The sequence below is a fragment of the Coturnix japonica genome, chromosome Z (assembly GCF_054131305.1).
Source record: "Coturnix japonica strain WE chromosome Z, WE-NBRP24, whole genome shotgun sequence".
Taxonomy (NCBI): Eukaryota; Metazoa; Chordata; class Aves; order Galliformes; family Phasianidae; genus Coturnix; species Coturnix japonica.
Window position 1 is genome coordinate 33,529,070 of NC_140702.1, and position 18,953 is coordinate 33,548,022.

General features: G+C 38.2%; 1 protein-coding gene across 12 annotated transcripts in view; it reads right to left on the minus strand.

The window, feature by feature from the left end:
- Positions 1 to 18,599, minus strand: part of SPIN1 (spindlin 1) — a 64,688-nt gene extending 46,089 nt beyond the window's left edge. For 4 of the 12 annotated variants that reach the window (XM_015849357.3, XM_085529030.1, XM_085529021.1 and 1 more), the window contains exon 1: positions 18,225 to 18,434. The gene's annotated coding sequence lies outside the window, so the exon portion shown is untranslated. Of the gene's footprint in view, positions 1 to 719; positions 17,136 to 17,158; positions 17,295 to 17,624; positions 17,764 to 18,224; positions 18,435 to 18,468 lie in introns of those variants that run through there. The other 8 variants (XM_032441190.2, XM_085529027.1, XM_085529031.1 and 5 more) reach the window with 7 other exon arrangements.
- Positions 18,600 to 18,953: the final 354 nt, after the last annotated feature.

Genomic DNA, 18,953 nt, shown 5'->3' on the forward strand with positions numbered 1-18,953 from the left:
AGAATGTTTTAAAAATATTATTTGGAAGAAAAAAATGTTAAGTCATCCCAGCGAATGTTTCATTACGATACATAAAATTCAGTGACTCAGTTTTCACCTTAAGCCATTAGTTACAACTTTAAAAACAAAAAAAAAAAAAGTTATCAAAACTCCCTACAGTCTGAATAGTTTTTCTTCAAAATGGATGAAAGGCAATATTGACAAGAGGCAGAACTCCTTCAGGTACCTTCATTACCCTTAACCACAACAGCCTTTTTCCTTTTATGACTATGAACTGATTTTTTTATTTTTTTTTTTTTCATTTTCCTCACTATTAACAGCACTCAGGAAGAGAGCTAGTTAAAACAAGCACTGGTCAGAATGTATTTTAAGTATATGCACCCATGCATACATAACTGTTTACAAGAAAAATAATATATACTATTAGCTTAATTGACATCATTACAGGTTTGAAAGATGGAACAGCTCTTCAACCATGAAAGCCTTTAATAAAACAAAGTTAAAATTTGATTATCCCAAAAGGCAGATAGTCAGTTTGCATACATTAAGTTAGTGACATTCTTTAGGTATACAGAATGAGAACATCAACATTCTCAGTGTAAGAGCTAGAAGTTATTTTACAATTAAAAACTGGTGAACTAATTTAAGACTGCCAATAGCAGACAGACAGAAAATCCATTCCTGTTACCACCTCATAGAGGGCAATCTCAGATACGTACACAGACTGGGAGAAGAACACTCAGTCTTGAGAGCAGCTCTGCTGAGAAAGGCTTAAGGGTTCTGGTAGATGAAAGTCTTAACATGAGCCATCAGTGTCTGCCTGCAGCCCAAGAAGCCAATAGTACTCTGGGGCTGAATCAGACAGTGGTCAGGAGAGAGAGGGAGGTGACTGCCCATGTAGCAACCCAAGAATATAATAGCGATGAACACTACTAATGCAGTACAAAAGGTAAACTGCAATTTAATATCACTTTATTTGTGTAAGAAGTATTAAATAGGTACTTAACGATTTTTTTCCTCCAGTAGAGTCGGAGCAAATGTTTCTGCTTCAGTAACATTAAAAAACAAACAAACAAACAAACAAACAAAACAAAAAAACCACCCACAACCAAACTACTTAGAAAACAAGTATCTCTCCTTTTCCTTTTACTTCTCAGAACACAAGAAATTATGACTTAACTAACAAGCTTGTGAATTTCATTTCTTCCATTAGAAGCCTTAATGACTAATTCTACTAATATGGGAATATTAGTAGTAATATATAGGAAGTCCAGCCCCAACAGAATGATAATTGCAGCCTGTTTAGCAAGACAAATTTACATCTTGTCAAATTCTCTTCAAACAGTTTAAGTAAAGCATTTTTCTAACTTTATGGGTTTTTTTCTTGAAAGTGGTAGGACATCCTCATTGATCTCTTGAGATGCACATTAGTAATTAGCATTTTCTTTTACTAAAGTTTCTGAAAATAATGGTTTTGAGTTCACTTAAAAAGAAAAAGCAAGTTTACCTAAAGACATTTACATTATCAATCTATTTGCTCCAACTGTTCCTCAACTATTGCATATGCAGAAGGCTCTACTATCTGCAATGTATCACAGTATCACAGTCTCATGCAGGTTGGAAATGTGTATAACGGAATAGCATCTTACAGAAGTAGGCCTTAAAACTTTCCAAAATTATCACTTCCTCTGATCTCCTTACCTAAGATACACTGACTATATTTTGCGTTTTCTGTTTACTATTCCTATATATGTTCCATCCCTGACTGTAAGGAACTACACTGCCTAAAATTCTTCTCAGATTACGTAAGCGTTCTTTCATGTTACTTTTCAAATCACTAACAACTTTAATGACAATGTGATGTGGAATGGGACTTGTGCTGATCCCATCCACTGGCAAAATAAACACCTACAAAAATAAGTTAAAAGATTATGCAGAGAACATTTAATGACTTAGAGATGCACTGATGTAAAGAGCGATAGCCAGACACCTGTTTCAATGCAATTCCCTCACCAGACTTCAGTACATTAAGAAAAAAACTTGTGTTAATTACACATTTTCTATCCAAAATTCACAAAACAGTCTGTAACCACTGTGACAGACCCTTACAGAGCAAAAATAAAGTTAACTTTATAAAAATACAGCTAGTAAATAACTATGAGTTTATGACAAACTTACAGTCTGGCAATCTGTTGTGTACACACACACACAAACACCGGAAAAATCACCACAGTGTTTTAACTATACCTTGCATGAACAAAAAAGAAAATCAATCTGACTAATTTCAGCAATGTAGTTTTTTTTTGCCTTCACAGGCTTTTTTAATACTAATTGATTGGAAAAACACTTTCAGTCCTCAAACAGACATCAGCAAAATGTTGCTAAGTAGCAGAGCAGTTCAAGAGGTAAGAAAATCAGCAATTAAAACCTGTTTTCTAAAGTGTTAAGACATGTTTACGCTAGCTTAAAATACTTCAAGTAATCCCTGCAGATAACTGTAAACCATTCCAACCCACTAGTGGCTGATTCTGTTGTTGAAACTGTTCAGGGAATAATGCTTTACTGACAGAAGAAAGAATCATCTTTTGGTAGAGATACATAAAAATCATCTGTAAAATCTTTGAGTGACAAAGTGTCCATACAATATTCTAACACAGCTTTTTTCAAGCTACAAACTTATTTAAATAGCAAGAATAACAAACAATAAAGGCAAAGAATGTTTATGGTCAACTTTGTCTTGATTACATCCAGCAAATTAAATAATTTCTCTGAATTTGCATATCACGCAAACTCTGTAACAAGTGGATGTATTTACTTATGTACACTAAAATTTCACAGTTGCAATGAAAGTACAGACAATACCTGATATATCTCTATCTCCCCTGTACTTCTTCCTACTCTCGAAATAATAAGCTAATTTTTCTTATTTGTGGATTTTGAAAATATGGATGAAAGATAGAAATGGGATGACTAGCTTTGCTTTCATTACAAGAAATACACTTAAACTGTTTCTCATCCTTTTTTTCATGTAGAAGGCAGAAGTGCCATGTGTGGACATATTATTCAAACTGGTGCTTCTCTGCAGAAATTAGCTCATCTTTGTACACAGTGTCATGGGGCTATCCCTAGAATATAAGTCCATGTCACGGGGGGGTACAGGCCCTGGGAAAAAGAAAAAATAGGAGACAAAAGGATCACAAATCAACAACAACACAGTTTTTCCAAGTTCTTGATTTTCCTTTAACTAATACATCTGCAAGAGACGCTCACCTTGGTCCGAATCAACAAATCACAAATCAAGGCTTCTCTCACTGTTTTGGGCTTTAGGATAAATAGGAAACAGTGTGGGATCTCCTGATCAAATTCTTCTGCATTATATCTAATTACCCACCACTCTGCATATTCCTGGAGTTCTTCAGAGAAGGAAGAAAGGCCTATAAACTGGCAAGACTGAAGTAATGAAATCATTAAAGAATGAAAATCTTCAGATAAAAGGTTGGGAACAGGAAATCACACATGTATGCCACACTCAAATAATAATGAGGAAGAAAACCCCAACAACCTTGTTTAAGTAACAGGTTTTAAGCCCGGTCTCCCTTTAAATGAAATTATCCTTCTGAAATTCTTTACAGGTATCAGGAGAGAGGACTAATGCTTTAACAATACACAAATAAACAACCTAGAGAACAAAAGAAAGTGAAGGTCAATTAGTATTATTAAAAGAGAAAATGCATTACAAAAACTTCACAGATTTAGTCTCTCTTAAAGCTTATTAACAATAAAGCCAGGATTTGCCTGAAAGTAATCTGATTTATATGTAATTGTCGCTTATTTGACCTGTCTTCCACATCAGTAATATCAAGATTTAATAACATCTAGCTATCTAGCTGATGGACTGAATAACATTTTGCCATACATATGCTCTTTAAAGAATTCAAAGAGTCAAAAAAATAAAAATAAAAATAAAAAAAATCTGAAGTTTGTACATACACATGCTAAGAGGAATCAAGCTGCAAAAAAGAGAACAGGCTAATGTCAAATGAGCTTGCAACAGCATAATTATAATTTAAAAATGCATGAATTAACATAAACCTTTTTTGCCATATTAGTCCATGTACAGATTTTAAAATTTAAAAAAAATAAACAACAACAACAACAAAAACAAAAAACAAAACAAACAAACAAAAAACCAACTCCAAATCTATTTCCCTCTCAAGAGGTGGGAAGAAAAAATCATAACATTTACATGCATTCTTTGGCACAACTAAAATAATTTTTTTAAAAATTATTTTAGTTGTGCCAAAGAATGCATGTTTTTTAAAAAAATTATTTTGCTCATTACTGCAATACACTTTCAGCACCAGAACTCTGAAGAAACAAGTGAATAAAGTAATTTTTTAAAGAGTTTAGAGCTCTGCACTCTTCCCTTGAGCAGTTTTACTAGGAAAAACATCTGTTGTTCTGGAATATTATGTTTTATTACAAAATCAGAATTTTCTACAAAGCAGAATTATGAGAACAGAAATTTAACAGCTTGATTTCAGCATGCTTCTATTCTACTCCCAAAACTGCTAGTTTAGCCACCTTGCTTTAAAAATAGGACAATGTATCCCTCCCTAGTACATCTCCCAGTAATATTAAGGTATGACTTTCCTGCTCATCCCACTGCTACAACTCTTGCAGCTTCACACATGCCAGGACTCTGAAGCAGTAGAGTTCTTAGACCATCCCCAGTTACTCTAAACAGCAACATGAAACTACTTGCTGACTGAACCCAGCTCCAGTGACTGATCATATGATGAATGCAAGGTCCTAGAAGATAATTCTTTTACAAACATTTTGAAAAGACGTAGTACTTATTAAAATCTCAAAGCATCTTCCCTGCTTTATTCAAAGGCAAATCCAAAACCCAGTGATAATCTTAAATTACTCATAATTGTTCAGCCTTCTTCAAATTATCTTGTGCTCAACTGTAGGGAAAGAATATATATAGATATCAGGGTAACAAGTTGTTACAGGTCACTGTAATTGCCTGAAGATGCGAACTTCTGCACCATAGCAAATATGAATTGTCTTAGCTTCCCATCACTAGCAAGAATCCATTCTTCCCCCTGAAACCAACACACACAACAAATCAACCACTGCTTGGGATATTTTAGCCTAATAGTGTTGCCAATCATTGTTTGCTACCATTCTAAGGTAAATGCAGCTTTAAGTACTACTGCAAGTGTTTTGTCCTTACTCATTCTTTTAAAGATGTAGTCAAAATAGCTCAGCTAATATATTCATAAGAAAGTTTAATTCTCTGTTCTCTGCTTAAGTGCCTCCACATTTGAAGCGGCACAAAACAAAGGCTGATGATGTACATTTTAATTACTATTGTCTGAAAAATGAAGGCACAAGGATGCTCCTAACATTCTGAAAAGCATGATGAGGGCAAACGTATCAGTCTGGCCATTAGGAGGTAACAGAGCAGTAAAGCTGAATTAAGAGAAGAAAACAATGTAAATCAAACTCTTAAGTTGACACCTCTCTTCTAGAGGCTGTTTGATCTTTTGCTGTTTTTCAGGGTCCAGCAGCCAGTGCTCTCAACAGATCAAGCTAGCAGATGCTGCTACATACGGCTGCCATTGAAGAAATGCACGTTTGATATTTTTTACAAAGAGGGAAAAGAAAAAATGGACTTGCATTTCACAGACCACTTTCACCAATACTCTGTAGACTATAAGCGAAAAAGAATTTTCTTGAGCAATGCGTTCAGGACTTACAAATCCACTACACCTGAATTCTCAAAGTTGTACTTGTCTAAGCAAAGTCACCATGACACTGAACTGAAAATAAACCCATTTTTTCTAAGCAAATCTTTTGGACATTTGTTATCTAGAGCAATTATTTTTATGACATACTTGGAGCATTATTTCCTAAGACTTTATTCATGAACTTCCAGAATCAAGAACATACTTTGATTCCAGCCCTCACACATGACAGTCTTCAAAAATTGCTGATTATTATGAGTTCAAATTCAACTTTTGCAGCTGTTTCATAACTCACAAAGATCACTCTTTGTCTAAGATAAGCAATGACAGATTATCTGTTCAGGGAATTCAATGTCAGAACAACCCAAGGCCACCATGAAGCATAATAATCCAGGCAATTATATATCATAGAAAATTATAAAATGCTTTCATTTGAGAGGGACCTTAACTAGCTGCCAACCACTGGGATCAAGCATAACATCAGGCTTCCCAGGGCCCCATTCAACCAGTCCTTCTTAGTGGAGCTATCAAGATGTTTTTCTTCCAGTCTGTATACATATCTGGGACTGCACCTACACAGGTGCAACACCTTGTGGAATTTCAATATGTTTACATGTGCCGACCTTTAAAGCTTGTCAAGATCTCTTTGGATGAGTTCCACATCTTACAGCAACTGTACAACTCATCTTGGTGTCATCTGCAATGCTGCTGAGTGCACCTTCAATCCCACATCCCATGTAAATAAAAAGATGTTAAAACAGACCCAAGGCTGACCCGCAGAGGACCCTACACGTGACCAGACACCACCTGGATAAGTCAAATTACCATAATACCCTATCTGCAACCATCCTACCATTCCTTATTCACTGAATAGCCCACCCTTCACACCCAACTCTCCTCAATTTAGAAATAGGGCTGCAGTGCAGGACCGTGTCAAAGGTCTTGCAGAAGTCCAGGTAGCTTACATTAGTTGCTTTCATGTCAATATTTAAGACTTTTGATGAAGCAACTAATTGCTGATTTTAAAAGCAAGCAAAGGCAATGAACATTAAATATTTTTATCTTTACAAGCTATTAATCACAGTGATATAAAATAAATGCTAGAAATCTTAATCTAAATAACCAATATGGATATTGACAAATACATATTAATTTCACACAAAAATACAGAATCACAAAATAATCGATAGGGAACAGTTCTGAAGAAGCAATTACAATGCATTATCTTCATATACAATCAAAGAGATGACAAGTTGTTCCATGAACCCTTTACTCATGGATTTGAGACATGCATGCAGTTGTAGCAGTAGATCCCAAGTCTGAAACGCATTCTGCCAGGGACTAGCAAACTACCCTCACTAGGACCTTAGCACCTTAAGTACTTTAACTGCTTCATCTACACCTCTTAAGCGTGCATCATATTTACATCACAGAGCAGGGTAGGTCCTGCCGCATCACAACTCATGTCCTTGATAAGGCCTACTAGAATAGCATGCCCATACTTCTACCATAATTAACAGTATAGTAACAATCATAACAGACAGTGCTGATTGTAATAGAGACATTAAATTGGATAGGCATTACCTGGATCTCTATCTTATCCAAACACTCATTGGCTACTTCACTGTTTAAAAAACTTGGTTTTCTTTATTTGAAAATATCTGGGAAAGGAGTTGGAGACAGTAAGTTAGAATAGAAGAAATCTCCTCTAGTCACATGAAAAATGGCCAAGTTATTTCACTGAAAGCTCTGATGAAAGATGTAATGAAATAATAAAATATTAAGACTTTGCAGATTGATGCTAGTATAGACATCGTAAACCATTAATGAAAGGACAGAGAAAAAAAATGTCATTTCTAGCTACACATTTCATTTAGTTAAACTACTTAAATCGGTAGTAATCACTTTAATCCTTTCTCTGATTAGGAGAAAAAAAAAAAAAAAGACTCAGGGAAAATGACATCTTGTCTCTTACTTTCATCTTGAAAATACTGAGCAACCACAGTCATCAACTGCATTTGTCTTACCTATTTTTTCCACTTCCAGGTATTTAAACTTGCATTTTAAGGAACAGTACTCTTGCCACTGTAACGAATAAATGATGCACTCTTTGTATTTCAGACCAACTGCAAGGTATTCATTCTGAATCTATTATGTTAGTGCAACTGCCAGTCTAAATAGGTTGCCAGGTTTAGATGGTGAACAGCTGCAATAAGCATGTCACTGAGAGCAAAATTCAGCATTATATTATCAGCTATAGTTAAATATGCTAGATTTTTGTTCTTCCTTTCCAATACACTTGGATGGTCAAAGTACTTCAAAATGTACAGGCTTGGATAAGAAGTGTCTGGAAAACAGCCTGATGGAAAGCAACCTTGGTGTACTGATGGACTGTCGGCTGAATATGAGCCAGCAATGTGCCCAGGTGGCCAAGGCCAGTGGCATCCTGGCTTGTATCAGGAATGGTGTGGTGAGCACGACTAGGAAAATAATCCTGCTCCTGTACTCAGCACTAGTAAGATCCCACCTCAAGTACTGTGTTCAATTTTGGGCACCTCTATATAGAAAAGAGATTGAGGTGCTGGAGCAGGTCCAAACCAGGGCAACAAGGCTGGTGAAAGGCTTGGAGAACATGCCTTAAGACTGATGGAACTGGGGTTGTTTAGTCTGGGGAAGAAGACAAAGGGAGACTTTATTGTTCTCTTCAAATACCTGGGAAGTGATTATAGCAAAAGTGGAGTTGGCCTCTTCTCAGTTATGACAGGATGAGGGGAAATGGCCTCAAGTTGCACCAGGGTAAGTTCAGATTGGATATCGGGAAAAAGAAAGGGTTGTTAAGCACTGGAAGAGGCTCCCCAGAGATGTGCTTGAGTCACCACCCCTGAATGTATTTAAAAACTGGATGTGGTGCTCAGGGGCATGATTTAGCAGAGGGTTGTTAAAGTTAGGCTAGTATAGTTAGGTTGTGGTTGGACTTGTTTATCTTTAAGGTCTTTTCCAACCTAAGCAACTCCATGATTCTATCTATAGAAGAGTTGTAAGGCTGCAGAGAAAAAAAGAAAAAAAAAACCAACAAAAAAACCAGATCTCTATTACTGTTTAAATACTCCATCAACACTGGATTAATGTGAAATGGAACAGTAGGAGCTTAATTCAGCTGGTGATTATATTGTTGTTTTTTTAAAAATAAAATATGAGAAACCTCAGCTCTCAACATTCTATGGTATTTTGCTTACATATAGGTCCTATTTTTTTGGTGGAAAATAAAACACACCCTCCACATGTAGAAGTTGAGAGGGAAAAAGAAGGGGAAAAAAAAAAAGAAAAAAAAAAAAAAGAGGGCAAGAAGTTAAGCCACTAAGAAAGAAAATAACTTTGAAATCAGCATAGTTCCCTCACAGATAACATGTGCTCATTGGACTAGGACAGTAAGCTCTGGTCAAAAATTTTGTGTTGAAATTATTTTATTACATATGAAAATAATATATTAAAAAAAAAAAAAAAAGAAAAACAAATAAGAAAGCACATTCAACAAGACAGGGTAAGAACTTTCAGCAGCAACAACAGGTACAGATAATGGTCCTTCTCTCCCTTTTAGTTTTGCCATCTCTGCAGAAAGCTGTTTCAGGTCAGATACAAAGATCAACTAACAAACACTTAACTAAGACTTATTTCTTGAGATTTTCTGAGATTCTGAATCATCACAGTTAAGTATAACAATGACAACAAAAAGCACATCCTTCTTTCTTTTGGAAGTACAGATGCATAGAGAGAAACTAAACTGATCTTTATTACTTAAACAAGGTTGCATCTGCTCACAGAGAAGGTGTCCTGCTCCAGTTACTAGAGGGAGAGGAGATTCTTTGACATATATATACCTGACAGTGAGATTAAGATACAGCAGGTCAAACATTGGTCCAACCAGTTTATTACAAATACTAGTTCCTTAGGGACACGGGGAAGAGAAAACAATAGAAAAGAGATAGAAAATGAAAGCAAAGAGTCTTTGCAAGAAGCAAAGTAGTGTGTCAGTTGGTCCAGTCACCATGTGGCATGGGAGAAAGCCTGAAAGCTTCAAACCACAGTAGCAAGCAGGCAGCAGGGGATTACTTCGTAAGAGCTTTTTTTCCCCTAAGGCAATTCCCCCAACTACTTATATACACATACATACATACACGTACTTTAGTATATATACCAAGAATATATATACTAAATACATATACTTAGTATAGTTGGGGTCTTTTATCCCTCCCTTCTCAAGAGGTTTTGTTTGCTTGTTTTGGCTTGTTTTTCTTCTTGTTAGTGGGACACTTCTGGCCATCCAGACAAGCCAGCAGGGAGTGCTCCTTCATTTGCCAGTGCACAAGAATTATCACCTTCTGCAGCAGACAGTTCCTTCAAGCAGTGCCCCCAAAAAAGACTGCTTGTCCAACTTCTGCTTAACTTTACAATCATAAGCAGAACTATTGTGGTATGGTGACACCCACCACTTGCCCCTAGATTAAGTCCCAGCTGCCAGTTCAAGTCTCATCATCAAGAGGCCTCACAAAGCAAGTTTTGAGCCAAGAAGGAAAAAAAAAAAAAAAAAAAAAAAGGCTCAGAAATCATCTCTCAAATGCAGGGAGAAAGGAGTCCAGAAAGGGAAAAAGATGAGCATCTTACAATGAAAACAGCATCTCAGAAGGCAGAGTATCCAGCAGGCTAATCTTTTATCAATAGATTTCTATTTGTCCAATAGATAAACAGAGCGCACCCAAGATCATTCCTGCCTTTAATGATGAATGTGAGATGGATAGCAAGCAAACTCCACCCAAACGTAGTCTCTAGAAATGTGTTTAAAGGCCTAAGTATGACTGAAAACTATGATGTTTACATGCAGCTGAGTCTCACTCCCTACTTTCCCACTTTCAACTAAGTTTTATAAATATGGGGAAAAACAAAACAATATAAAACCCTTCAAATTAGTCCAGATATATTCAATAATGCATACATTATTTGTTGATGCAGCCACATGTCTCCAGCTGTATGAGACAAAACTCTATTACCATCCTTTCCACACAAGCCAATATTCACTTAAGACGGGACTTGAGCTGTAAGGTCAGCATTTAAATCAGAAGTCTTTTTCACTCACTGCATTATGTCTACTACCCCAAATAATAAAAATTTTTATAAGTGAAAAAAAACTAAAAATGAAGTTATAGAAGATGAAGTCTATCCTAGGGTAATTAAACGTGTCCAACAAGTAGTCAAGAGACTAATAGGTTTCTCCAAGTGAAGCTTGTTCCTTCTCTTCAGTAAGAGAGATAATGACTCCAAACACCCAACTCTGTGAATGTTACACTTACCAACATGGTATCAAGCAGGAGCATCTGACACTGGTTTCTTATTATATCAAGTATTCCCATATCCCTTAACTCTAAAAGCACTCAGAAGTCAGATTCTTATGAAGCAATCAAGTCAAGACAAACAGCATTTTCTGATATTTTTTAAAAAACACACTTATCATACTCATGTATTTTAACTGATTGGATCTCTCAAAACTGCAGTTCCACTGACAGCAAAATTTTGTGTAACCTCTCAAAAGGAAGATAAAAACCTTCCAAAGGCAATTAGTGAATAAACAATTGTTAAGACCATTAATAAAGCCCTCTGTAATCAAAAGGTTTTGAAAAGGTAGTAGTAAATTTATCTCTGTATTTGCCCCAATTCTTATTTCACTTTTCAATTCACATCATTGCTCAAAACATAAAAAATTAAGGAACATGATGGGCAAGTAAACATTCAGAATCATGCAGACAAAGCCAACTGTCTTCTGAGAATGAGTTACACCCATCTAGATATAGCTTTTCTGTTTGCTAGTACCATTCATGGGAAAAAAAAAGAAAAAAAAAAAAAAAAGATCACCTACTCTAAACATTTTTACAAAAAAGACCAGCGCATACAAGCTGAAGACAAATAAGTTACAGACATGCAGAACAGATACAGTACTCATCAGTGGTAGCTGACAAGTGCATACTGTTAAATACTGAAGACCAAAGAAATTTAAGCAGATGTTATGTTGTGAAGGCATGTGAATAAGCTTAACTCAAACTCAGTTAAACATCACCACATAAACATTATCTCTTCTACCTACTCAGCTCACAACATCTAACTTAAGTGTAGAAAGCTAGAAACCTCTACATTTAAAAAACTCAGCAGCAAATATATTACAGGCAACACTTCAGATAACTTTCTTCAATGTATTAGGGAAGGATTTTGCATGGGGAAAATAAACACAAACTTAGCAGAATAAGTTCTGGAACAAAAATAATTAATTTTAAATACCAGACAGAAATCTGACACATTTTTCAGATTTTACCCAGTAAGGGTATAAGATCATGACATACTCAAATTTATTTTTACATTTAATTTAATACATGAAGGCCAAGAAGAAAAAAGTATTTTTTTTAAGCACATATAATTTTTTAAGCACATAAACAGGTGTAACAGGTTCAATTCCCTAGATTACATCATCATTTCTACTAATTCCTGGATCACAGATCGAGAACAACTGAGCTAACTTGACTGAATATTAGGTAAAATTTCAGAACCAGTGTTGAGGCACTGTAATAAGCTGCCCAGGGAGATGCTAAGTTGCTGCTGCTGGAGGTGTTCAGTAATGGCTTAGTGAGCATGGCAGTGATGTGTTGAAAGTTGAACTAGACTATCTTAGTGGTCTTTTCCAACCTTATAAATTACAGAATCATATCTTAACATGATAGTTATCACATATAAGCAAAATATGGCATGCAAAGTAATTTTCTGGATTTCTGACACTATTAGAGAGACCTTATTAGCTCAGACCCTAAACCCTATTCCTATCCCAAATGTAAATTCCTGATCGCTTTAAAGAAATCTTTTTGTGAACAACTCCTGACAACAGTTTTGAAGAATGCGTTACATGAGCAAGTGAAATTTCCCCTTGGGAAGAACATCACAGTGTTCCAGGTCAACATAAAAGAACATGAAAAGACTGTTGGTTACAGTTCTTCTACAGAAATGTTCCTATACATATCTTGTTCAATAATGAAAGGTTTGGTCATTATAATTACCTAAAGATAATGCAAAGGAAGCACGAAAGCTGTCACAAGAAAACCGCTTCAAGTTGTGCTAGGGGATATTTAGTTTGGATATCATTAAGAATTTCTTCATCCAGCAGTTGGTTAGGCACCAAACTGGCTGCTCAGGAATGCGATGGAGTTTCCAGTACCAGAGGTATTTAAGAAGTATGGATGCAGCATTTAGATACACAGTTAAGTGGTACACTTGTAGAATTTTAAATGAGGGTTGAATTTTACAGATTTTGGAATTGTTAGACCAGCTACAACAGTTTCACATGCTTCAGAACAAGTCAATGAATTCTATAAAAAATGCAATACATTACTACTTTTTACAATAACCAACCATATCTGACCAGAGCAATATTACTTTAAGAAGCAGTAGCAGGGTAAAACGTTGAAATTGCCAATGTTATACTTTACAAACCAGTCAGCAGAGTGGTCTTAAAACATATTTAAATTACAAACATTCCCTGTATTCATTAATTGTTCTAACAGGAAACTAGGAATTGGAAAGAAAGGAAAAAAAAAAAAAAAAAAAGGGAAGAGAGACAAGCAACATAAAGGATGGAAAAATAAAAATTAAAAGCCCTGTTGAAAGGTACTGTTATGAGTCAACCCAGCACACAGCTTAACATCACACAGCCTTTCACTTACTTTCCTCCATGTTGGTGGCATAGCAGAGAGTTGGGGAGGAAAAAAAAAAATGAAGTAGAATTTGTAGATATAGAAAAAAATTAAGAAAGTTAAGGAAGATATAAATAGTAATACTGATGACAGTTTATATATGCACATGTACCTATATGTGTGTGTACTCATACACAAATACACAAAAATGTCTGTATCTACATATAGAGTTCTGCCCCCTTGCTGCTCCTTGTGCCCCCTAGGCCCCTAGCTTAGAAGAACAACACTAGAAGAACAGAAATTAGCAACTCCTTCACTTTGCACAGCCCTCCTCAGCACCAAGTAAAACTTTGTGTAATTACAATAAAGTTCACAAGTATGTAGGTCAAACAACACCTCAGATAACATGGATTTAGCAGTTCTACAAAACCAAAGCAAAAAAGATGTTTGTGCATGTGCAGAAGCATACACAGCAGCCCAACAATCAAATCAAATAACCTCCCAGATTCTTCAGCATATTCACATTTTATAGTATAAGGGGAAGTTAAATCACTACCACATCATGAAAGAACTCTCTGAATTAAATACTTTTCAAATGAGGGTAAAATTATTTTAATGACATGAGATCTCTTTGCCACTACAATCAACTGTATACACATAAATACAACATTAGTTAACTACACTGCTTCAAGAAACTAAACACATATCCACATTACGAAGATACAGATAAGGGGGATGGAAGGAGAGTCATGCAGTATGCTAACACGTAAATAGCATCTGCATAGCAAGCATCTTGACAAACAAAAAGTACTTACCAGTAAAACCCATAAAGATCAGCATCTGCCCCCCATAATAAAACTACTAAATTATGAAGAGTAGTCAGACAAGGAAAATGGGAAAAAGTAATAAACATCTCTCATACCTCTTAAGAAAAACAAGCTGTCTGATCATAGAAAACAACTTTCCATTACAGCGATTCTATCCTTTAGTTAACTTCAGCTAACAACTTCTAAACACTTCTTTTTTTAGCTATTTGTCACATCAGTTCTAGAGTAACTTATAAAAATGTAAATACAATCCATATGATTAGCAAGTCAGTATCAAGTTAATACTCACCTAATACCTGAGAGAGAAGTAAGCTGGGCAAAACAAAATGAAAGCATGTCACAAGCCCTGAAGTCTGCTGAGACTGGTCTTTTCTTCAGAACAGAACTACTGAAATTATTTTGTTTTCCTAACACTAGGAAAGTAATGCATTACATTAAGGAAAAAAAAATAAATAAATAAAAATAAAAATCACCAAACTTAAATACTTTAGAACACTTTGCAGCATCAGCTAGGTATTTACAGATAAAGAAATCAAAGACCACAGTTTGGTAACTGTAAGCAATGAAGGTAAAGAACAAGAAGTCAACATAAGAATAATACATATATCAAAATAATGAACAGAAAATACTGAAGTATGAGTTAGCCTAGCTCATTTTGGATATTTAGAACTACACTGAGTCATGACTTAAAAGAATTCACTGAAAAATACTTTTTTTGCAAAAGTAAATCCATTTATTTCCAAAATAATCAACAAACCAATCACAAAGGCTTCTCTCAGGCTTATTTCCCAATATGAGAAAGTCAACAGTTTCAGAAAAGGAGGTTTTACTAAGATTTAGCTTTGAAATTAGCTAGACATTGCCTTAAGACTATCCACGATGAAAAACAAACAAACAAACAACACTTGACTGTCCTCACTTCAATACACCAAGGCATGACAATTTGGCAAGAACTAGATCAGATTATCAAGAGATGCATTAAGCAACAGTATATCTTTTTTGAACCAAATCATCAACACGTCTAAGACAGAAGAACTATCTTCTATATGTCAAACAATTAACTTTGACGAAGTGAAACTGAATTATACAGAATAATATCTAGAAACAAATCCAGAATGTCACCGAGTAAGAAATGTAACTACTAAAGCAGCTCTTTTCAGACAAATCCATTTTCTAAACAGATGTGTCGTGTCTGATGTATTTTTATTTTGCACTTTGTTTGGTACCCTAAGGACCAGCTTAAGTAGTCAAACAGCTATTCTAGGGGCAGGAGCTGCATATCTCAAACAGCGTGACTGCAAAATGTGGTGGCTACAATAAAGAACATACACCCACAATGTTTAAACTATCCTAGTGGTTTTACCAAGATGGCCTTCTTGGACAGGTTGTTAAATGTTAACCAATTGTAACTGCTACAGAACCTAATGATATATAACGTTACAGAATTTTGCTCAGGCTTTTCCATCTGAGCAGTACAGTTGGCTCAGGAGCCATGAAACAGATACACATCCCAAAACGTTCTTTTAACATGGATGACTCCAGTCAAGTTTTACATTGTTGTAACTCATTACCATCATTTACTTTCTCCTTGTGCCCAGCTAATCAACACATGTTCATGAGGACAGAAAAAAAAAAAAAAAAAGAAAAAGAAAAAAACATCACAAAATTAGTAAGCATTTATATGTGATATTACACTTCACAACTAGAATTAGGTAACTGTTTATGGATTACATGACTATGCTGTCCCAGTGCTCATCTACTAGAAACTTCCAGAGCACAGCAAAGATGACAGACCTATGGCATTTGTTACTTAACAGTAACGCTCATGTATAAAGACATGGCTATCCATGTCTGTAGGCCAGAAATAAAGACTATGTCTTTAAATATAATATTTGAAAAATTAAATATTTACTATGATTTACAATAACACAGCTGGAAAGCAGAAGCAAGTATCTCAGCGCCTTCAGCATTCACCTCTATAGTTAAAATTGACATATAAATCGATTCTGCAGCAGGTCATTTTGGACAAGCCCAACAAATAACCTTATTTTGGTTTTAGCATGCAAGAAAGTAATAAAATAAACAATTTTCAGTGAAACCAGAAGGTGCTCTGAATTACTTGGGTCACAGGGTACTGAACTGAGCACTCCTCTGGTGGTAGATGAGGCCAGAAGCATGTTGTCTTGTTTAGTTGAGGAGCCACAATGCCATGCACAAAAAAAAAAAAAAAAAAAAAAAAAAGGAAGCTGGAAAGCAGAAGTACTTCTTTTAACAAGGACAAAGTACTTCAGTTTGCCATTGTCCTCACAAGGACAAATTAATCTGTGACAGAAAACACGAAAACCTGGCAAGTGTTAATTCCTGTTTGTATTCCATGATCTGCCAGCTGTTTGAGAAACTGACAAGATGAAACAAGGAATGAAAAACAACAACAGCAAAACAAACAAACAAAAAAAAAACACCTGTGGTATTGTTTTTACCTACACAAAGCCTATTCTGTAAAGGTCTTTCAAACGTGACTATGCCGAGTTGTTATATTAAACTGAACTACGCCCTGAAATGAAGGAAAGGGCCCTTGATCGTTCTACAAGTGTAATACAGTATTCCATTTTTGCCAGCAATGTGATGCATCAGTCTACCCCCACCCCCAAAAGAGAGAAAACAATAAGCACATTCCAAACAAGCCTCTCACTGCAGGGCTCATCCAGCTCTCCCCATCCCTCCTACCCTCCCCCAGCCTTGCCAGGTTCCCAAGCCCGCTCTGATTTTAGGTTTCATTTCGTAGGAAACAGACCAAAAAAAAAAAAAAAAAAATAGCCACAAAGAAAGCACCCAAAGCAAGGATTCTTACCCTTGAAATCCCACCATGCGTGCAACAAAGAGAGTGAACAGACCATGCGTGCAACAAGGAGAGTGAACAGGTTTTTTTGTTTGTTTGTTTTTTGGTTCTTTTTGTTGCTGTTGTTTTTTGTTTTGTTTTGAAGAGCGCTGAGGAGGGAAGGGGAAGAAACAAAGCCTACATGGAGGAGAGGCTTAAGCGGCGGAGGCAGAGGGAGAAGGCGGAGAGCCCGGCGGAGGAGCAGGGCGAACGTCAGCCATGTTGTGTGTGTGTTGGTCGAATATTTACAAACCCGCGGCTGCGGCAGCGCTTGGAGTCTGGGAGAGGGGGCAAAACAGGGATGAAGAGAGAAGCGAGAAGGGAGGGGAGAGGTGCACCAGGGAACGACAAAAGGGTGGGTAGGAGGAGGGGGAAGCGGCGGCAGGAGACAAAGGACCGCGCACAGCCGTACGCAGTGCACACCGTCGAGCTCACGCACACGTTCGGGTGTCTCACGGTGGCCGCCAGCCCAGAGCACACCAAGAGAAGCTTCAGCACGACGCCTCTCGCAACCACAGCCTCCGGCCGCCGCTTGCCAGCCCGGCCCCGCCGAGCGCACACCCCCAGCCCCGCTGTCCCGCGGCGCTGCTCCCCGCCCCCGCTAGCCGCCGGCGGCCCCAGAGCGGGCCCCAGCCCACGATACAGCAGCCCCGCAGACGGAAGGTCTGAAGGACTGAAACAGCGCCGACGAAAACGGCGGTTCCCCGGAGCCCGGAAGGGTGGGGGCCGCCAGGAGCCGGCACGGCGCTACAGGACTAGCCCGGGGCCAGCAGCCACCCACCCCCCGTGGCTTCCGGGCAGGCGGAGCGGAAGGGACGCCGGGCGCCCGCTCGGGGCAGGGTGTGGGCGCTCCGGGCGCGCACATAGCGCCGGCCCGGGGGAGGGAGGGTAGGAAGGCCAGGCAAAGGTGGGAGCAGTAGCGGCATCCCCCTACAGCGACTCCCTCCGGCGCTGCCCGGTACTGGGCCGGGCCCGGCCAAGGGCGGCGCGACGGGCCGCGTTCCCCCCCCCCCGCTCCGCTTCCCTCCCGCTCGCTCACCTGCCGCCGGGACGGGCGCCCGGGGGTGCCAGGCGGGCGGCCCAAGGATGCCAGCGCTGCCGCCGCAGCCCTCACTGCCTCGCCGGGCCGCTCAGCTCCTCCGCGGCGGCAGCGTGGACGGCCGCTCCCCTTGTCTTGTTTGCACCCCTCCACCGTCGCCACCGCTGCCTCCTGCTCGCCTCTGCCACATTTGGATCCCCCTCTCCCTACGCAAGCTCAGCCGCCAGTACAGAGGCCTCCTCACCTTCCTGCCAAATAGTGAGCCAACCGCATAGAGTCGTTCAAAACACAGGGCCTAGCCCCGCCCTCGCCGCCGTACCCTCCCCAGCTCCCTCCACGCCGTTGCGCAGGCGCACTGAGGCGCCTGAACTGCGACAGCAACGTAGGAAGTGCGCTCCCGCCCCGCGCGAGCTGCCGTTCTTAATGCGCACGCGTAGGGCGATATGATCTGGGGTTTTTGGTTGTTTTGTTTGGTTTGGTTTGGTTGGTTGGTTGGTTTTGGTGAGACAGACTTTATTGCGTGACCGAAGCCACTAAAACTTGTTATATGTAGGACATGCCAGGGAGATACAGTTAGTGCATAAAAACTGAAAATGATTTTTAGAAATTATATCAAGTACATGTTTGGGTTCTCTAAGTTTAGCATTGGTAAGGGTGTTGGATGGGGTCCGAATTCCCAACCATCTTCCTCTGAGAGAAATTACCAGAACATGAATGTAACAGCATGAA